General features: G+C 42.1%; 1 pseudogene; it reads right to left on the minus strand.

Moving 5' to 3' along the window:
* Positions 1–1,865, minus strand: part of LOC102864903 — a 17,485-nt pseudogene extending 15,620 nt beyond the window's left edge.
* Between the last annotated feature and the right edge of the window lie 11,350 nt (positions 1,866–13,215).

Here is a 13,215-nt window from a genome sequence, read left to right on the forward strand (position 1 = left end):
GGTCGGTCTAATTGCTGACTTTTGGGAGAGCAGTGGGTACTGAACCAATGAATGCAGAAGCTAGACCCTGTCACAAAAGCATAAAATTAAAACTTCCTATTTTGTGAATTTCCTCGAAAAAGGCTACAAATGTCTACAATTTCCGCAAGAGATAATCATCAATGCTGAGGGAGAAAAGCAGCATCAGAAGTTTTACTGAAGCATTCAGGCAAAAATTGAAAAGTATTATCAAATCAGAGACCCCACACTCTCTCAAGTAACCCTGTCCCTGTCAAGATTCTGCCCTATCCTAGTGATAGCCTGATGATAGCCCTCATTACAAGAATCAAGGTTCCTGTACTAATGTCTACAGAAACATAACCAATTTAAAATTAATCAGCTACGGGCTTTTAAATTGATCTCTGGTAGCCTAGGGGCAAGAAGCCCCAATATGCTCAGAGGGAGAGAGACAGAGAGACGGGCAATCTCCTCCCGTGCAATTAACTGCTCTGAAAGGCCAGATAATCAGCTATGGGTCGGTTCCGACTCTATGGTATACAACACAATGGGCTTTTTAAGGATAATTTGCATTAGGTATTTACAAGTTTTAACTAAGCTAAACATTAAACTCTAGTGCTTCCCCTTCTTAAGACTAATTTTTCTTAACTCTTTAACTTTCGTTCAGGATATATCTTTTAAAAAACTTTACGATACCTTATTTAATCTGAATACCTTATTCCATCAGACGAAAAGAAGGCTGACCTTTTCCAAGAATGGGTACCCAGGGTTGCTGGGCAAAGTGTGATTCCCTAAACATCAAAGAACTGCATTCCACGTGCAAACCTGAAGACTGCATGAAAATAGGCTTTTAAATGACTGTGGATCTCTAATGAGTTTTAAATGGCACCCATTTATTTTTTAAAGTCGAGGGAGATTTAATTTAAAAAAAAAAATCGATGGGCCATTTTACCTGCGCTACCAGATCCCCAGCAGGTCTAGGCTGTGAAAGGTCTTCCAGAGTGCCAAGTTGTGTTCTATATTTAAACCAAGAATCCCAAGAGTGAGGAAAGCGACTTCAGGGACCCTTCGGCGGACAGGTCAGGGGTGAGGAGCTGGGAAGGTGGAGAATGAGGTTCTCTAGCCTCCCACAGAGGAATGCGTGGATCCCTCGGCCGAACAGGGACTAAACCAGCAGCCCATAGACCAGTGCTCTCCTGGCGACTAGGGCCCTCTACGCCTCTGAGGAGCAGATGAGGCGCAATCCGTGAGCAGCCCTGAAGACGAGGAGCCTCGGCTGCAACCCTCGGGACAGTCTGGCCCTTGGGTGCCTGGAACAAGCTCTCCCGCAGCTGTAAGCAGCTGTGCGCCACTAAACGCAGCCTTCAGGGCCCCCGCCCCACCCCTTCCATGCTACCCCTCGCCTGCGGCCCCTCCTTACGGCGGGAGACTTGGCAGCTTACCCGGGCCGCGCCGAGAGGCAGTGGTGGGAGGGCGGCTGGAAGTGTCTCGGACTCCCGCTTGGAGAGGCAGGAGGAGAAGGCGCCGCCTCGCTGGTCGGTGCGAAGAAGAGCGAGTCCAGCCGCGGCGCAGCAAAAGGCGGGGAGGGCACGTGGGAGCCTCACAGGGTAACCAACCCGGGGGTGGGGCGCGGGGCAGGGTACCGCCCCCTTTACTCCCTCTCCACCGCCCGCTGCCCCCACTCCGAGCCCCCTCCTCCGCCTCAGTCCAGCCCTGCCGGCCAATCCTTGGTGTAGGCGGTGTCCGGCCGCAGCGCCACCGAGGTCTCCAGCGCCTGGAGCGCGGCGCACGTGGGCGCGTACTCGCCTGGGGTCGGCCGGATGCGCGCGGGAAGGGGCCGTCCGGAGGCTGCGGGCCTGCGAGAGCATCGGAAAGCAGAGCAGACGGCAAATTCTTTTTTTCCCTTTTCCTTGAAGACCTAACCTGTGAGATATTTTCGAAGTTTAAATCAGGGAAATATGTTCCAAGCATGGATTTTGACCCTCCTTTGGTGTTCGTCTGAGAAAAATATGGACATCAATGAGAGAGGCCAAGATGCGTGTCCTTTGCCGAATAGTAGCTCTTTCACTAATTTGAAGTTTTTTTAAACCATAAAATATTTATATAAGTAACGAGCAATTGATATTTTTTAAGTGCCCAACAGTGGGGAAAGGGGGAGCAGGTTAAAAAAAAATGACATTTTCTGTTTCCAAGACAAAAAGAGCAGAAGTTACACAATTGAGATTTCTCATACTGTGCTATTGTTTACTCTGGAAGTCTCTGATAAGATTAAAGTGACAATTTGAAACTTAATATTAATGCAAAATGAGGCAAACACTGCCACTGAATTGAGCAGTAAATACATATTGGTTTTTGACAGATCTACTTCTCTTTTTGTTATTGTTGTGTCAGTGAGGTGGGCTCCAACTCTCATCAACCCTTTGTACAATACAAAACCCTACCCAATCCTGGGCTATGCTCTCAGTTTCTGCTATGTTCAAACATACTCTTGAAGTCACTGGATCGATCCTTTTCATTGATTGTCTTTCTTTCTTCACTGACCCTAACTTTTCCAAGTTTAATATGTTTCCCAACGACTAGTCTCCCCTCCTAATTCTTCTTGTTATGTGCCCTCGAGTCCCTTGCGATTCATAGCGACCCTATGTAAAACAGTCCTAAACCCTGGTCTATCCTATGCCAACCTTACCGTCTCTGACACACCTACTCTAATTACCCCAGTCACTGAATTCAATCCATCTCATCAAGGGTCTTCCTCTCTTGCACTGTCCCTCCACTCTCCCAAGCATGATGTTCATCTCTGAAGATGGGTCACTCCTTGCAACATGGCCAAAGTATGTCAGACAAAGCTTCAGAATCCTTGCCTCCAAGGAGCAGCCAGCCTTCGCCATCTCTAGGACAAACCTGTCTCTTCTCCTAGCAGTCTGTGGTATATTCAATACTCTTCTCCAGCATCAAAGCTCAAAGACATCAATTATCCTTCCATCATCCCTAGTCATTTCCAGCTTTCTGACACATAGCAAATAATTGTGAAGACCATGGCTTGGATCAGACGTACCTTAGTCTCCAAACTGACTTCGTTGCTCTTAAGTACTCTGAAGGGGTCCCTGACAGCCAACTGTCCCAATTCCTCTTTTGATTTGCTGGCTGCTGATCCCAACAGTGTTGATTGTGGAACCAAGCAAACTAAAGCTGTTAACAATCTCAGTGTCTTCACTGTCTATTATGATGCTGCCAATCAACCCAGTGGTGAATCTCTGCCAAAATAAGTGAGTCAAGTCACACATTAAGGGAACTCTGCTGGCTTAGTGATAAGGAGTTGCACTGCAATCCCGTAGGCATGTGATTTGAATCCACCAGTTGCTTCTTGGGAGAAAGTGGACAATCTCCCTTCCTGCAATGAAACTGCCTCTGAATACCCACTGGAGGGTCAGCTATAAGTAGGTTCTGATTTGATGGTACACAGCAACAACTTTTTGAAAAGACTGGTCCCACCTTCTGGTATAACATGCCCAAAGTATGTGAGTCGAGTCACACGATTCTTGCCTCTAAATATCAACCTAAGTTATTCATAGTTTGTTTGTTGTTGTTATATGTGCCATTGAGTTGCCTACAACTCATAGTGACCATATGCACAATAGCTTTGAACTTTGTCCTATCCTGAGCCAATCTCACTGTCACTGACACACCCTTTTCCTCCAGGGTTTTCCTCTCTTAAGTTGTCTATCCTTCCTAGCATGATAGCATTCTCCAAGAACTGGTCCTTCCTCGTAATATGCCAAAAGTATGTGATATGGAGCTTCAAAATCCTTGCCTCCAACAGAAAACTTGATTTCACCCTCTCCAGGAAAAACCAATTTTGTTCTCTCAGCAGTCCATCTTCATTACTCTTCTTTAGCACCACAATTCAAGGGCATTGATTCTTCTACTGTCATCTTTAGTCATTGTCCAGTTTTCTGATGTGTAACTGCAGACAGTGAACTGGATCAGACATACCTTAGTCTCTAGACTGACATCATTGCTCTTTATTACCCTGGAGAAGTCCTGGATAGCAGATTTTCTCAGTGGAATTCTTCTTTTGATTTCCTAATTGCTGGTTCCATGAATGTTGATTTTGGATCCAAGTAAGCTGATACTGTTAACAATCTCAATTTCCTCTCTATCATGGTGCTGCCAATTGGCCCAGTGGTGAGAATCTTCATTTTCTTGATGTTGAGCTTCAATCTATATTGAAGACTACGGTCCTTGATCTTCTGCAGCAAATGCTTCAGGCCTGCAGTTTCAGCAAGCAAAGTTGTGTCATCTGCATAGGACAGATTGTTGATGAGCCTTTTAACAATCTTGATGTCACATTCCACCTCCCAAAGTCCAGCCTCCCAAATGATCTGTTCTGCCTATCGATTGAAAAGATACGGAGACAAGATGCATCCCTGATGTACTCATTCCCTGACTTTGAACCATGCAGTGTTTTCTTGCTCTCTTCTGATGACTACTTCCTGGCCCAAGCATAGGTTTTACATGCACAATTACGCGTTCTGAGATTGCCACTCTTCTCAGGGTTAGCCACAATCTGTGCGATCCACACAGTCAAATGCCATTGCTTAGTCAACGAAACACAGATAGACATTCTTCCTATCATACTCTTTGCTTTCAGCCAAGATCCATCTGACATTGGCTGTGATGTTCCAAGTGCTAAGGCCTTTTCTAAACCCAGATTATATTTCTGGTAGTTCTCATAGATAGACCCAATAAAAAACCCATGGTCTAATAACACCGTAACTACAGGATATTATCTGTTTGAGTTCATTTCCTTTGATCTGTTGTTGTTTTTGTTGTTAGGTGCCATCGAGTTTGACTCATAGCGACTCTATGAACAATTGATCTGAACACTCTCCTATCCTGTGCCCTCCTCACAAACTCTGAAACACACAAGACCATTTCTATAGTCAGCATGTCAGTCAAGCCATCTGGTTGAGAGTCTTCCTCTCCTTTGAGATCCCTCCACTTTCTGAGCATGATGTCCCTCTCAAAGGAATAACCTTTGCTAACAACATGCCCAAAGTATGTGAGACAAAGCTTCATAATCTTAGACCAACAAGGAGCACTCTTGCTGCACCTTTTCCAAGTGTCTTGGACTCCAGCTTGGAGATGTTGGAGAAGAAGGAGCCACCTTGCTGCTTGGTGCAAAGAAGAGCCATTCCATCTGCGACACAGCAAAAGGCAAGCTGGGCATTTTTCAAGTATGAAACCAATTCCTTCTGCAAATTATTATTAATTATATTAAGAAAAATGATATATGTTGACACTGATATAACATTCCCACTTAATCTTCACAAGGCATAAAAGCTCAAGGCTTAAGTTTGTCTATTTTCTGAGGCCTAGGAATCTGATCTAAACATTTCACCTTTAAAAAAACAAAATAGAGATTCCTACTTGCAAGCACAATTAATTGCAAGCTCATACAAAAATCTATACCTAGACCAAGAAGCTGTGTATAAACAAAGCAAGGGAACATGGCATGGTTTAAAATCAGCTAGAGTGTCCATCAGATATACCTTTACTCTATACTTAGTCAATCTGTTTGCTTAGCAAATAATAAATGAAGCTGCGTTCTATGAAGCGGAATGTGGCATCAGGATCAGAAGAAGACTCATCAACAGCTTGCAATATACAGATGACATGACCTTGCTCACTGAGAGTGAGGAGTGCCTGCTGCAAAAGATCAAGGACTACAGCCTCCAGTATGAGCTCAACATCTGGAAAACCAAGATCCTCACAATGGGGTCAATAGACAACATCATAATAGATGGGAAAGAATTGAAGTCGTTACAACTGTGAGATATCATCTCACCCCAATAACAATAGCAAAATTCAATAGAGCAGCAAACAACAAATGCTGGCAAAGTTGTGGAGAAACCTTATTCATTGCTTGTGGGAGTGTAAAATGGTGCAACCACCATGGAAGGCAGTATGGCGCTTTCTCCAAAAGTTGGAAATAGAAATACCATCTAACCCAGCAATTGCATTACTGGGAATATACCCTAAAAAATCAGAACTGTCACACAAACAGATATATGCATACCTATTTTTATTGCTGCATTGTTTGTAATAGCAAAAAGATGGAAACAACCCAAGTGCCCCTCAACAAACGAAAGCATAGAGAAGTTGTAATATAGTCACACAATGGAATACTATGCAGCACTGAAAAAACAAGGAACTTAGAAATATTATACAAAATGGGTGACCCTGGAGGACATTATGCTGAGTGAAATATCTCAGTCACAAAGGGACAAATACTGCATGGTGCCACTGTTGTAGAATGGAACTGACATCAGGGTTGGGGTAAGACTGAGAAAAAACTGGATAAATTATGTATACTGTATTGAAACAGATAAGGGAAAGAATAGATTAGAGGCGATATATGATTGAGTATTATGACTAGCACAGGAGTCTAGAATTAAGGCTGCATAAAGAAGAGTACTCAGTGTGGCAGGGGGTGGGGGGGTGGGGGGGTGGGAATGAGGGAATTGTCTACCAATGAAGGATTTTTTTTTCTTTTTCTTTTCAAAGAGAGGAGCGAATTGGTAGGAAGGGGTGGGCAGGGAAAAAAGTGCAGCAATGAATGAATGGAAATCCAAAATCTCTCTAAATGTTTATTAAAATTAATAAAAATGGAAAAATTAAAATTCTGCTTAAACATTGTATGAAATCTTACAAACTGTTGTTATAGTGTCTCTGACACTGTCACATACCCCTCACTGCTAATGAGTCCGCTGGATGATTTGGAAACAGCAACTCTGAATCATAGTAACCCTAAGTACAATACTTCCATTTTTTAATCTATCTAATCTTCCTATCTCATTTTCATACTTAGTAAGAAAAGCATGAATAAGAAAAGTTATTTTATCTTTAAGCACAAATGAATAGGTTCTTTCAAACAAGCATGCCATTTTTTAGTATCTTGACAGATTAAAATCTCAAGAAAGTTTTTTTTCTGTTCTAAAAAGAAAGAAAAAGATACTTCAGAACAGAAGAATTAACCACAAAGTCTGTATCACATCTTATTTCTCAACCTTCAAATGCATTTACATGTGGGAGGAATGAGATTTCCAAGAGACGGGTTGACACAGTGACTGCAGCAATGAGGTCAAGTGTGTCAGAGCTGAGGAGGATGGCACAGGAAAGAGCAGGGTTCAGATCTGTTGTTCATAAGGTTGCTGTGAGTCATACTTGATGTCACCTAACAATAAAATGTCTCTCAGATGGAATATGAGAGGTTAGAGAAACGAGAATACAAAATTTAGCTGTTAAACTGTTTTTGTTTCATCTTCATTTGCATTGCCCTTTGCCCTGCTGTAGTCTGTCTGCCCAGAATGGAACGAACATCTTCCTCCTGTGTGAGTAATACTTTTCCCCGGCTTCTTCTACTTCACCCCACCCTGAGTACTATGAATACTTTTCGTTTTAATCAGTCAACTTTTTCTCCTTAGAAATTAAATGGAAAATCCAGCTTAGCCACTTTCAGTAACAGGAATAACCAAGGTTTTAGTCTTTCGGAGACTTCAGAAGCATTTGTGCATGTTTGTACTCCTAGGGATTCATGACTTTGTAGGGAATTCCAAGGGACTTTTATAGATTCATAATTTCTACACCCTTTACTCTCATACATGCCAACTATGTAACTCAAAGTCAATCTCATGCCATGTAAAGGGATTTAACTATCAGGATTAAATGAGCGGACTTTTAATACTTCTAATTGGTGGCTTTGCTCAATCCTCTAGTTATTTTGTTGTTGACAAGCTGAAGTACTCAGTTGTTTTGTTTTTTCCTTCAAATCCATGGATATTGGATACTAAGGGTTGTACTTCAATTAAGGCTTAAAAGAGAAATGGGATTGAACCAGAGTTCAGGCCTCTAGAATTTCTAGGACTTTCAGGCCACTGCTGTTCACCACCCCTTTCAAAAATGTGTAAAATATTAAAGACAACCTTCCATTGGACACATTCCATATTTGCCCATCCCTTAAAGTAAGCAAGGAAATACTGAAAAATTGATGGGGGAAAAATACTAAGTCCTTACAGTGATAACTTTTAAATTCATGCATTTCTACTTGTGATCTAACTAAGAATGAATAATGTTTTTTGTCATGATCTCCAGTTCTATACTGCTCTCCCATGAACTTCCCTGCATCCTGTCATTTGGATTGTTTCTGGGCTTTCTTTACATTGGCGATTAATCAAGAATCACCCAGAACCCCACCCACCCTGTGCTGGTCAGCTTTTTCCTGCCAGGACCCCTGCGGGGACTGCATCTGCTCAAGAGAAAAAAAAAATCTGTTTTCTCAGTCCAAACATCTTCTGCTAGCCTGTTGAGCAAAGGACAGAAAACTAGGGGTTTGTTGTTGTTTTATGTGCCATCGAGTTGCATAGAGACCATATGCATAATAGCTCTGAACTCTGCCCTATCCTGAACCAATCTCCCTGTCTCTGACACATCTACCCCCTTTACCACAGTTATTGTGTCAATCCATCTCATCTGGGGTCTCCGTCTTCTGTGTTGTATACTTCCACTCTTCCAAGCATGATGTTTTTCTCCAAGGACTGGTCCCTCCTGGCCATGTGTCCAAAGTATGTGAGACAGAGCTTCAACATCCTTGCCTCCAAGGAGTGACTTGGTTTCACCCTCTCTAGGACAGATCTGATTGTTCTCTTGGAAGTCTATGGTATGTTCAATACTCTTCTCCAACACCACAACTCAAAGGTACTGATTCTTCTGTCTTTCTTATATCATTGTTCTGTTTTCAGATGCATAGCAAGTAATAGTGAAGACCATAGCTTACATCAGGTGCACCTTAGTCTGATTAATTTCACTTTTTGCTACTGTTTCTTCTAGTCCTCCAACCTTGTTGTTGTTGTTGTTATGTGCCGTCGAGTCGTTTGTGACTCATAGCGACCCTATGTACAACAGCCCTAAACCGTGCTCTATCCTATGCCAATCTCATTGCCTCTGACACACCCATCCCGATTACCCCAGTCACTGAATCAATCCACCTCATAGAGGGTCTTCCCTTCCTGCGCTGTCCCTCTCTAAAAACCTGTCTCTCCTTACAACATGTCAGGCTAAGTATGTCAGGCTAAGCCCCAGAATCCTTGCATCCAAGGAGTAGCCCGGTTTAACCCTCTCCAGAATAAATCTGTTTGTTTTCTTGGCAGTTCCTGGTACATTCAATGCTCTTCTCCAGCACCACAGCTCAAAGGCGTCAATTCTCCTTCTATCCTCCCTAGTCATTGTCCAACTCTCTGATGCATAACAAGTGATTGCAAAAACCATGGCCTGTATCAGGCACACCTTAGTCTCCAGAGAGACACCGTTGCTCTTGAGTACTTTAGAGAGGTCCCTAACCGCAGACTTTCCCATCGCAATATGTTTTTTGATTTCCTGGCTACTGGTGCCAAGAGTGTTGACCATGCAGCCGAGCAAACTGAAGCTGTGAACACTCTCAATCTCTTTGCCATCCATCCTGATGCTACCGATTGGTCTTGGGCTCTTTAAATTACTTTTTATTCCATTGGTAGTTTATGTAGTCTGTAACAAGTTGTATTGCCAACCCAAAGACTGCATAAATCCAGCAGTTTAAATCCAACAGCAATTCCTGGGGAGAAAGATAAGTAGTCCCTTCCCACTATAATCTGTACTGTTGGAAACTTAATAGATTATTACAAGTCATAATTTACTCAAAAGGGTGCATGTCTCCTTTGTTTTTTTACACTTTATGAGTCACTAAATTCTGTTACTATTCTTCCATTTTTTAAATCTATGAATGTCTATGAATTAGAGGATGAGAGATGTATTCACTAGCTTGATTGTGGAGGGGAATTAATTATATAGACATATGCCAAAACTTATTAAGTTTTTAGAATATGAATAAAAAAGTAAAAGAAACCATTTCCTACGTGATTTCTATGTAGGCATCTCCTGAATTTTTACTCTTATCGTGCTTCAATGTGATTGTACCTTGTTTTGTTAGATGTTGTCGAGTATGACTCATAGTGACACTATGGACAACAGATCTGAAACCTGTCCTATCCTGTGCCATTCTCACACTTCCTGACACACTTGCACCCATTGTGGCAGTCACTGTATCAGGTCATCTGATTCATGGTCTTCCTCTACTTCACCGACTCTCCACCTTCCAGAGCGTCATGTCCCTCTCCAATCCTCTTAACAACAAGCCTAAAACATGTGAGGCAAAGCTTTATCATCTTTGCCTTTGAGGAGCACTCTGGCTGCACTTTATCCAAGATATGCTTGTTTGTTCTTTTGACAGTGCGTGGGATGTTCGGTGCTCTTCTCCAACACCATAGCTTAAGAACATCAATTCTTCTTCTGTCATCCTTATTCATTGTCTAGTTCTCAGATGCATAGCTAGTGATCAGAAAGACCATGGCCTGAATAAGTCCCATCTTAGTCCTCAAACTGACATCATTGCTCCTCAAGAATTTGGAGAGGTCCCTGACTACAGATTTTCCCAGTGCAGTGTGTCTTCTGATTGTTTCACTGCTGGTACCAAGAATGTTGACTGTGGATCCAAGTAAGATGAAATTGTTAACAGTTTCTAACTTTTCTCCATCTATCATAATGTTGTTGTGTACTGTAGTATTGGAACCAGTCTATAGCTGACTCTTTGGCAGGTTTTCAGAGGCAGTTAATTGTATGGGAGTACATTGCCCATTCTTCCCCCCAGGAGCAGCTGGTGACCTCAAACTGTGTGTCTTCAGGATTGCAGCACAGCTTCTTGCTACTAGTCCACCAGGGCTCAATGTTGCCTATATGTTCACTGATAAAAAAAAAATAAAATAATAATTCTTGTTTTCTTGATGTTACGATACAATCTATATTGAAGACTTTATTCTTTCATCTTCTACAACAAGAGCTTCAAATCCTCCTTTTGGACTTGAAAGTTGATTCTTAATACTTCTGATTGGTGATGACTTTGCTATCCAAAATCCTCACAAATTGATCAATAAACAATATATGATGAGTGGAAAAAGTTTGAAGCTGTAAAATATTCCAGTTTTCTTGGACTCAATATGCATGGAAGCAGTAGTTAGGGAATCAAATGACATGTTGCATTAGGTAAAACTGTCATTGAAGACAACTTTCCAGTTCCAAGCCATGGTATTCTCAGTTATTTTGTGTGCTTGTGAAAGTTGGTTAATAACTAAGGAAAACTGAGGATGATGCCTTTGACATGCATTAGTGAAGAATATTGAATGTATCATGGACTGTTAAAACAACAAACAAATCTGTCCCAGGAGAAATGCAGCCAATTAATAATGCTCCTTAGAAGCCAGGATGGTGAAACTTTGTCTTACATACTTTGTTCATGCTGTCAGGAAAGGCCCAATCCCCTCTGAAGGACATTGTGCTTGGGTGAGTGAAAAAGAGGGAGATTCTCAATGAAACGACTTGGCGTAGCAATTGCAGCATTGAGCACAGTGGAGCTTGTGAGGGTGGATCAGGATTAGCAGGGATTCTTCCATCCTGCACAGTGTCACCATGATTCCAAGGTGATTGAAGAGTGCCTAACACTAACAACTCATTGTAGTTTCTCATTGATGATATAATCACATTACATTCGTTCAATAATATAGCAATTTCATCAACTCCTTCAGTACATGTTCCCAACTTCATGTAAACTGTGACATAGAATAGCTATTGTTGCCAGATGTACAAGCTAGGTTTAGAAGAGGCTGTCACACTAGGTACCAATGTTTGATGGGTCTTGGCCAAAAGCAGAGAGTCCCAAAGGAATGTCTGTGTTTCATTGACTATGCAAAGGCATTTGACTGTGTGGATCACAACAGACTGTGGTGGACTCTGAGAAGAATGGAAATCCCAGAAAACTTGATTGTGCTTATGTGAAACCTATACTTGGACCAGGAGGCAGTTGCCAGAACAGAGCAAGGAAACACTGCAAGGTTCAAAATCAGAAAAGGTCACGTCAGGGATGCATCCTATCCTCACACATTTTCAATCTATGCGTGAAACAGATCATTCAGGAGGCTGGACTTTATGACGTGGAATGTCGCATCAGGATCAGTGGAAGGCTCATCAACAACCTATGTTATGCAGATGATACAACCTTGCTTGCTGAAATGTAGGCAGAGAGGAAGTATTTGCTGCAGAAGGTCAAGGACTGTAGTCTTCAATATGGATTGAAGCTCAACATTAAGAAGGCAAAGATTTACACCACTGGGCCAATTGACAGCATTATGACTGAAGGAGAAGAGATTGAGATTGTTAATAGCTTCAACTTGCTTGGCTCCACAATCAACACTCCAGGTATAAGCAGCCTGGAAATCAAAAGACAAATTGCATTGGGATAATATGCTGTTTGGGACCTCTCCAGAGTACTGAAGAACAATGATATTATCTAGAGACTGAGGTGTGCCTGATCCAGGCCATGGTCTTTGCAATTACTTGCTATGCATCAGAGAGCTGGACAATGATGAAGGATGATAGAAGAATTGATGCCTTTGAGCTGTGGTGCTGGCGATGTATATTGAACATACCATGGACTGCTAAGAGAACAAACAGATCTGTGCTGGAGAGGATGAAACTAGTCAGCTCCTTGGAGGAGAGGATTTTCAAGTTCCATCTGACATACTTTGGACATGCTGCCAGGAAGGACCAGTACTTACAGAAGGACATTATGCTTGGAAGCATGGAGGAACAGTGCAAGGGAGGAAGACCCTGGATGAGATGCATTGACTCAGTGACTAGGGTAATGGGGGTAGGTGTGTTGGAGACAATAAAATTGGCTCAAGTTAGACCAGGCTTCAGAGCTATTGTACATAAGGTCACTGTGATTTGTAAGAGACTTGATGGCACATAACAACAAGGATACAACCATTGACAGTCCTGACTAGGGGCTCAATAATTGGTCTTGAATTGTATAGAGGAAAAATACGGAGCAAAGATCAAATTCTTAAGATATTCCAGATACCTAATCATATATCCCTTGGGGGAGGGATTGTATAATAATGAAAGAATTTTACTTTTCAAAGAGACAAGTGAACTGGGGTGGGGGGAGGAGTGGGCAGGGAGAAAAGTACAACAATAAATGACTGGAAATCCAAAGTCTCTGTAAATATTCATTAAAGTTAATAATAATAATTAAAACAAGGAAAAAATATGGGAAACTAAAAAAATATTTCC

The sequence above is a fragment of the Elephantulus edwardii genome, unplaced genomic scaffold (genome assembly GCF_000299155.1).
Source record: "Elephantulus edwardii isolate Elephantulus edwardi_28Jun2011 unplaced genomic scaffold, EleEdw1.0 scaffold00128, whole genome shotgun sequence".
Lineage (NCBI taxonomy): Eukaryota > Metazoa > Chordata > Mammalia > Macroscelidea > Macroscelididae > Elephantulus > Elephantulus edwardii.